The sequence below is a fragment of the Tauraco erythrolophus genome, chromosome 8, assembly GCF_009769465.1.
Source record: "Tauraco erythrolophus isolate bTauEry1 chromosome 8, bTauEry1.pri, whole genome shotgun sequence".
NCBI lineage: Eukaryota > Metazoa > Chordata > Aves > Musophagiformes > Musophagidae > Tauraco > Tauraco erythrolophus.
In genome coordinates this window covers 6,532,828-6,541,278 of record NC_141472.1, presented here as the reverse complement: position 1 = coordinate 6,541,278, position 8,451 = coordinate 6,532,828, and positions in this window count along the sequence as shown.

Below are 8,451 nucleotides of genomic sequence, written 5' to 3'. Positions count from 1 at the left end.
TTGTCCCCAAAGTAGCCCCATCCTGCAGCCCCGGGCTGGGAATGTTCCTGCTGCCTCCCAGCACTTGCTGGGAGGCAAAAGCCACCCCACCTTTGGCTTGTGGGAACCACCCCTTCACCCCTAAAGGGTTTATTAACTGCGATCATGCTCCAAGGCCATTAGGTTTTTTTGGCCCACCGTCTGCTCTCGCACACACTGGCCGGGAAGGAAATTGAGCCGAGGAACAGAGGACAAGCTGAACGACGCTGAGACGTGCAATTAGGAGGGCAAAGCTGGCAAATGTGCCTGGCAATGCTTGAGGCAACCCACTGGCGGTGCCACTGAGCTGCCACCCACCCCACGGGCAATTTTGCTCCTGGTGACCCTGGGGGACATCAGGCTTGCAACATCTCAACAAGATACCCAAGAGCTTTCTCTTTAACGAAGGCTTCTTGCTTGTTAACAGCAGAGCCAAGCTTTCCAAGCACAGGAGACAGCCTCAAGTGTCTGAGCAACTCGGCGCTGACCCAAATTTGGACGAACAAATTGTATCAGCCACCAGTTTTCCAGGTTCTGCTGGTTCCCCATGCCGTGTCCTTGCCTCTCCGCTCTTCACCCAACAGGACCCATTTTGCCCTCAAGCTCTCTCCAGCTCTCCCCATGCCTGCAGCCTCTGCTGTCACGTTTCTCCCGGTGGCTCCAAATCCACCTTAAGGCAATGCCGGAAGCCCCTGTTTGCTGTACAAATGTCCAAACCATTTTCTAATCCCGTTCAGCTCCTTGCTTCAATTATATCTTTGGCAACAAGCTCTCTAGGCTAATCAAGTCCTACTTCAAAAGCCAAAAACCACACATGTGCTGCTACCACATACCTTCCTCCATCCAACAAGTCAGGGACTTTGTCCCACTCCCCAAGATTCAAGGGGATTTAGTATCAACCAACACAACTGCAGGTTTCTTCTTCACCACCTCCCACCCATCAGTGCCCCTCTGAGCACTGGCTCTCAGCGGGCCAAGGCACATCTTCCCGGAGGGCAACAGCACTGCTGCTCCACACACATGGGTACTCAAGGGATAAGGAAGGTGGCTGGAGGACAGGAGAGCCAGTGAGAGCACCCCACCGACAGCAGAGAAGAGGTGGAGCAATGGGGTGAGGTGGAGCCCAGCACAGGTCCCCCCATCCGTTGCAGAAGACGCTGCCTCCAGGCTGCATACACAGTCAGAGAGATGCGCAGGACACTCTTGGAAGGGATTCATCTCCAATGCTTTCTCAAACATCACCAGATACACTAGAAGATCATTAAAATGTTTTATTAATCCCGTACCTCTGGGCTGCTGATATACATCCGATACTTAATCCCAGATGTCTCCTTCAGCGCTTTGAACTCACTACTGAAATGCCAGAATTCATTCTTTTCTTGGTAAACTGTCAGAGTTTGGAAGAGACATAGTGCTCTCACTGGGATTGTCATTTCAAGGCTTAGAGCATCCTCCTGAACAGTCGCCGCAGACCAGACTAGTGCAGGAGAGAAGCCGACGACAGCGGGAGCAGCAGGATGTAGCCAAGCCCTCACTGGCAACGCTGTGCAGCAGCCCCTGCCAGCCCCACGGGAGCAGTTCGCATGGCTCCGTCCCTCCTCTGAGTCCCCCAGTTCCCCCTCTCCATGTGTCCTCCCAGAGACATTGCCCTCTTCCAAGCAGCCCAAGCTCAGAGCATCTCTGGAGGCAGGGAAGCATTGGCTGGAATAACATGGAAAGGTCGTCTGTGGATAGAGCATCTTCTTCCTCTGCTCTCCAGGCATAAGGCAAGTACCCCTACTTGAACCCAACACCTCTCCTGGCTGAAGACGGCTCTGAGTAGACCCAACTGAACTAGAGAGTTAGTTGGGCCCTACTGTGTTGGTTATGGTGGATTTCTGTCTGTCTGTCACAGCCACAGGAAACCAGGGAATCCCCAGGGAGTGAGAGGGCGCCCGGGTGGAAAACACGAGGACTGCAGTGCAGGAAGGATGCACTGCTGAGTCGCACACCAGCAAGGATCATGAGGCTTCCCACGCAGCTGGGCAACGGGAAGCCCAGATCCCCATCCTCTAGGCAGTGCTTCGAAGGAAGAGGGTATGTCCACAGTGGGGTAACCTAAACCAAGACCACAAACCAGAGCAGGAGCAGGCAGTAAGCATGACCAGCAGGTCAAGGGAGGTGATTCTCCCCCTCTACTCCATTGTCCTGAGACCCCACCTGGACCACTGTGTCTGGCTCCATGGTCCCCAGCAGAAGACACACATGGACCTGTTAGAGCAGGTCCAGAGCAGGGCACAAAAATGACCTGAGGGCTGGAGCACCTCTCAGGTTGAAAGAGTTGGGGTTATTCAGCCTGGAGAAGAGAAGGCTCCAGGAAGACCTTATTGCAGCCTTCCAGTATATAAAGGGAGCTTATAAGAAAGAGGTAGACTTTTTAGCAAACCCTGTAGTGCCGGGGCATGGAGCTATGTTTCTAAACAAAGATGGTAGGTTTAAATTGGACATCAGGAAGAAATTTTTTTATGGTGAGGGTGGTGAGGCACTGGAACAGGTTGCCCAGAGAAGCTGTGGATGCCCCATCCCTGGAAGCATTCAAGGTCAGGTTAGATAGGTCTTCGAGCAATCTGATATAGTGCAAGATGTCCCTGTCCATGGCAGAGAGGTTGGACTAGGTGATCTTCAAAGACCCTTTCCAACCCAAACTGTTCTGTTATTCTATGATAAAGGAAGAGCTGGTAAATTAGTGAGACTGCAGATGCAGGAAGGTGAGACGTCTTGGGCTTGTGTAGAAGAGCAGGTTGCCCCATGTGCCAGGGAACTTCCTCCCAGAGCTGCTGCAACAAGCTCCAGATGTGCCAAAAGACAAGACAGTTGCATGCCATGGCACGAGCTGGAGCGACAACAGCCCTCCCTCACCATCCCGAAGGACCAAGGACAGACCTCTGCCCCACCAGACAACCCTTGGGCCACCCAGGATACACTGTGCAAGCAGTGGCAGCCGTGTCACCCGCGCGCCCCCATCCTCAGCATCGTCTGCAGAGTCTGCCCTCACGGGAGGATGCAGCCTCAGACCAGTCCTCACCCGACAAGCTCGCTCTCCGCTCCACACCCTCCTGCCTCCTTAAAAAGAAGCAGCGACATCCCCCCACTAGAGAAAAGACCGTTTCCCAGCAGCACAGTTATCTGCTCGGGGATTTTTAAAGCCATGCCATAACACTTGAAACAGGATTGCAAAACATATTCTTCCATCTTCTCCAAGTGCTCAGCTTTGCTATTTAACAGCACCCGAACTGTATTGACATAAACACCGTAAGAAGAGGTTATTCCAGCTGCAGACCAAAATAAGGAAGAAGCAGTGTCACTAAGAGGCTGCTATTCAGAGCATCCCATCTCTCCGGGATCTGGTAGTGCATGTGCAGGATCTTTCAGTGGCCACAGGGAAAAGGAGCTCAGCCCTCTGTCCTCCTGGGGATGGGTGCCAGCAGGGAGCTCCCACAGCCACGCAAGGCCAGGAGAGACCCTGGCTGAGCTCCCTTTCCCCACATGGAAACCTGAAATCGTGTCGGAGCTGTGGGTGAAGGATGCTGCAGATGGACCAAGTCCAGGTACCGAGCTGCAAAACCACGGAGAAAATCAGGAGCGGGACTTGAAAAGGTTGCTTGCATCAAGGGAAGTGAAGAAAACTCCTATCTGGGAGTGCAGCCACTCTGCAGGGCTGAGTTTCCAGCCCCAAAAGTGCCATCTGAGTGGGGCTGCTTCATCTCTGCTGCCTCCTCCTCGGGACAGGCAGGAGGGATGGGATCCACCTGGCAGGGCATGGACCAGAAGCCCTGGGAGGATCCAGCAATGCTGCAGAGAGGACATCCACAGGCTTGCTCCTTCCAGCTGCTGGCAGCCTGCGGTGCCTCTCCCTCCCCACCAGCTCCCACAGCTGAGAGCAGTGGCCCAGATAAGGTTTTGCAAACAGAAGTCCCACCAGCTGATAAGGAGATGAAGAGCCTGCAGAGCCTCCGGAGCACAGCATCCTCCCCAGCAGCTCCAGCCATCCCAGGGGCCTCAGCAGCCAAACGGCACTGTCAGAGCTGAGAGGTGCCAACTCTCCCAAGCCAAACCTATGCCGGTGGGTGCTGCCCATGGCAAATTCCTCCCAGCCCTTCTCCTAGCCTTTAGGAGAAACTCTTAAATAATGTTTGCAAAAGCTCTGATCCACCTGTCAGAAACCCCCAGGCGCCGATGCCAAAGCAGTTATGTCACAGGCTGTAAATTGCTTTGCACGGCACCTGTTTCATCTCCAAAGGCACGTGTTTGCGAGGAATCCCGGCCACTGAGACCAACAAGCCATTGAAGATGGAAAGAAAACCAGGCACGAGCCTCTATGCCAGCAGCCAGTGGCTCCGGCACCTGTTATATCTAACAGCAAGAGGATGCAGCTCGGCTTCCCAGGTGCAATCTTCATCGCCACCAGCCAAGACCTTGATGTACAAGCCCGTTCCAGACCCAAACTGGTGCAGAGAAATTCGGCAAAAGAGCAGATGAACAAAGTCAGGCCTTCTCCACCACCACATCGGGGCAACCCTGGACAGCTTTGGAAACCCCTAATGGTGTGGGGATCCCCCATGGCCATGGACCTGCCCCAGGTTTGTTCCCCCTCCCAGGAACGGGGATTTCCCCAGCATCGCACACAGCCTGGGCTGCTGCTCAGTGCATGAGGGACACCCATAGCCCTATGCGTGCCTCAGTTTCCCCGGCGCTCTCAGGACCAGTCCCACAGCAGCATCCCTGCAGCATCTCCATCCTCCGTGCAGCTACGTGCCCTTACTGAGGAATCCCAGAGATCTGGCGATCAGAGATAAGATCAGCTCTGGGCAGCTAAGCCCCTAAATTCACAAGGCAGGCAGATCAACAGAAAGGTTATCTCCATGCCAGGACAGCCTTCAGAGCAAACATTCCCCAGGAGCCATCACAAAGGAGGGCTGGCAGAACAGGCCCTGCAGTCCTTGGACATTGAACCAAGGGAAGGAGAAAAAAAAAAAAGGAAGGAAAGAAAGAAAAGCCACACCAACCCTCTTGCAAATTCTTTTAAAACCTGATTTGCAGCCTGCCTTTGGGAGACGGCCAAGTCAGCTGGGTGAAACGGGCACCTTCCTGGGCGACCGGCGCCGGCGGTGCTCCCCCAACATTTAACCCCTCTGCACACCACGTAAAACCTCCTTGGGGTCCCCCAGTGTGGCTGCTCAGAGGTGGGGGGGATGCAGCTTCAGCTCGTCGAAGGCTCCCAGCCAGCCCTGCGTGCCCAAAGCCGTGCCGGAAGCTGGGGCGCCACTGGAGAAGGGGTGGGAAGGGCCCGAATAGCTCTGAGTAACCGCTGTTAAACCAGCTCCTGGCCCTCCAGCCCAGTTCAGCAGAACTGGACGGTCTCCAGGGACCTAAAATGGTCAATTCAGGATTTCACATGGGAATGACATTCCCATCTCTGAAGCCCTCCAAGGGGAGCTTTGTTCCCGCAGTCCCAGGGGACGCACCCACGCCACAGAACGCGGCGTCACAAACCCAGTCTGGGGCACTTCCAGAGTTTCTCCAAGTGTTCCCAGACACACTGCAGGAGCACTGGGCATCCCCGCTGCCCAGGCTGCTCTCTTCACCTCTGCGACGTGACCCAGCTACCAGCAGAGCCAGCCTCCACGCAGCCATGCCTGAGCTGTTCCTAGATGACACAAAGCCTTGCTCCAGTAAATAATCCACTGATTTCATGGCCCAGTGCCTGTCCGACTTGCAGCTCGCCTCTACCTGGGGCAGCCACTTACCACCACGTCTGTCCCAGCCTACGATGACACAAAAAGGCACGAGCCATGCCTCGTAACATGCAGAAGACAACCAGGAACATCACCCTAGAGAAAAGCCACCCTCGCCTGGTTCTGGAGCATCGCTTGCAACATCCCTTTCGCAAATGAGATTCCTGGACCGCAAGCGGGATTGGGGGCTCCCTGTGTCAGCCACAGCTCTCTCTGCTGTCTCCACACTGGGCACGCGTCCAGAGACCGGCTGCAAGGGGAGGAGGGCTTTCAATCGGCCCGGCAGCTGGGAGGAAGCTTCCCCGGCGGGGAGGTAAAGCTCCCCAGGAAAATAAGCAGCTCGTGCGCTCAGGCAGTGGGAGAACCGGCTCATGTGCCCCGTGGGGAAAGAAGGGCTGGAAAGCTGAGTCAGCACCGAAATCCCCTCTCCCAGGGCATAAGCAGCTTGAGAGCGAGATGAGCGGGTCGTTTTCTGCGAGCGGCGTGGGAGGTGTTGCATCCCCAGGGCACGCGCTCGAGGCTTCCTACCGCTCACTCGAGGCTTTCTACCACTCGCAAGGCTTCCAAGGACAGGCGGTCCTGGGGAGGCCTTCTGCAGGCGTGGCAGAAACCGCCACTGCATGGAGCACAGCGGCTTTGGGGCAACAACATCCCGTCTGTCCCACAACCAGAACAGACCAGACACACCTGGGCATCTCGAGGGTTGCCCAGTGCAGTGTTTCGCCATCATCCTTCCCCGGTTCCCTGTTGATGAACCAGACACGCAGCACCCCAACCCTGCCTCCTCCTGCAGCCACGAGGGATGCGGCCGTTGAAGGGGTGTGTTGGGGGGAAACTTTCCCCCATCACCCTTCTCTTTGGGGACCACCGACCGGGCGAAGCGTTTGGCCTGGGGGAAGATGCAAGCTCACGCCTGGGGGGGAGCAGGGCTGTGCTGGCAGCGCATCCCAGGGGACAGGGGGCTTGAGGACAGGGAGAGGGCCCGGGAACCCGGGCATAGCGGCAGGGACCCCCCTCCCCAATATCCCGCGCATGTTACCCGGCTCCTGGGAAGCGGCAGGGACCAGCAGGACAAGAGCCCGAGCAGCAGCCGTCTCGGGGGGCACCTGCGTGAAGAGAAGGAGAGAGCAAGAGGTTATGCACCCTCCCGCCAGCTCCAGCGTGCCCCCCGCTATCCGGGAGACCCCGGCCGGACCGGTGGGCCCCCAACTCCCGCAGCCCCAGGGCGCCTCGGGGGTTCCCACGATACCGGTGCCCTCCGAGCCTCGGCGGCCCCGGTGCACCGGAATCTCGGGGAACCCCAGCCCCGGTGGCTCCAGGGGCCCCGCCGGTACCGGTGCCACCGGCGTCCCGGCGGTACACTGGTGCCCTCAGCCCCGGTGTACCCACGGTACCGGGGTCCCCCCGCAGGGTACGGGTGCCCTCCAGCCTCGGCGGCATGGGAATCCCAGCGCCCCCCCAGCCCCGGCGGCTTCGAGGTTCCCATGCTACCGGTGCACCGCGCTACCTGTGCCCCCCAGCCCCGGAGCCTCCGGGGGTCCCGCTATGCCCAGCAGCCCCCCGCCGCTCACCCTGGGCGCATGGTGCCCGCTCGGTGCCGGTAGCTCGGCTCGGCGCGGCGCGGCGCGGCTCGGCCCGGCCTGGGGGCGGGGAGGGGAGGGACGGGACGGGACGGGGAGGGGCGGGTCCGCCTCGGGCTGGCGGCGGAGGGGGCGAGCAGGGGCCGGGGCTCAGCCCGCCCCCAGCCCTCGCTCCTGGGGCTCGCACGGCTGCTGGGCTCCCGCAGCCGGGAGGGGGTCGGGGACACCCCCCTCGGGGCACCCGGGCTCTGCGGCAGCCGGTGTGCGGGGACATGGAGCGGTTCTCCGAGGAGCATCCTCTCCCCCAGGTGCATCCTCTCCCCGGGGATCCAGGGGTACCCTCACCTCCAAAGGGCACCGGCAGCCCGGACCTGCCCTGGCATCTCCCGCTCCATGGGTTTTGGCTCGCAGGCCAGGCCTGGTCTTGAAGGAGGGAGTGAATCAGCGAGCTGAGCTCATTCCTTCTTCTCTCCCCTTATCCCAGCCGCGGGGGCACCAAGCAGGGAAAAGTGCTCCTATCCGGGCACCCCATGCCCTCCACTCCTGGCCCTTCCCTGCCTCAGCGGCCCCTTGCTTCTCCCCACTGCATGTGGGGGGCTCAGGAACCCCACGAGCCTCCCCTGGGGCTCTGGCTGTTCATGTGGTGAACCTCACACGGCCTGGCAGGATGGGGCGGATCTGGGAGCCCCTGGGCACCCTCCTGGGGCGGTCATTGCCGGGTGGCAGCGCATCTCACCTCCCCTTTCCCGTGCAGGGAAAGGAGTCAAAGCTGGTGCTTCCACCCGCTTTCCCCTCCTTCCCTTACCCCAGCTTCCATCTCCCTCCAGCCCCAGCCCCATCTGCTGTGGCACATCTGCCACACCTTGCTTTGTCTTCCACAGCATTTTGGTGCCCCGGGGCAGCCAGCTTCTGAAATCTAAGCCCTGGAAACTTCCAGGGGATCTAGAAGTGATTCACTGAGGGCAGAGGCGGTGTTTAGTCTAAGCCACAGTTTGGATACAGCAGAATAAACCGTGACATCCAGCTGCTTGGCTCCGTGCTCGCAGAGGTGCACGCTATCGTTACCCCGTCTTTTAGCT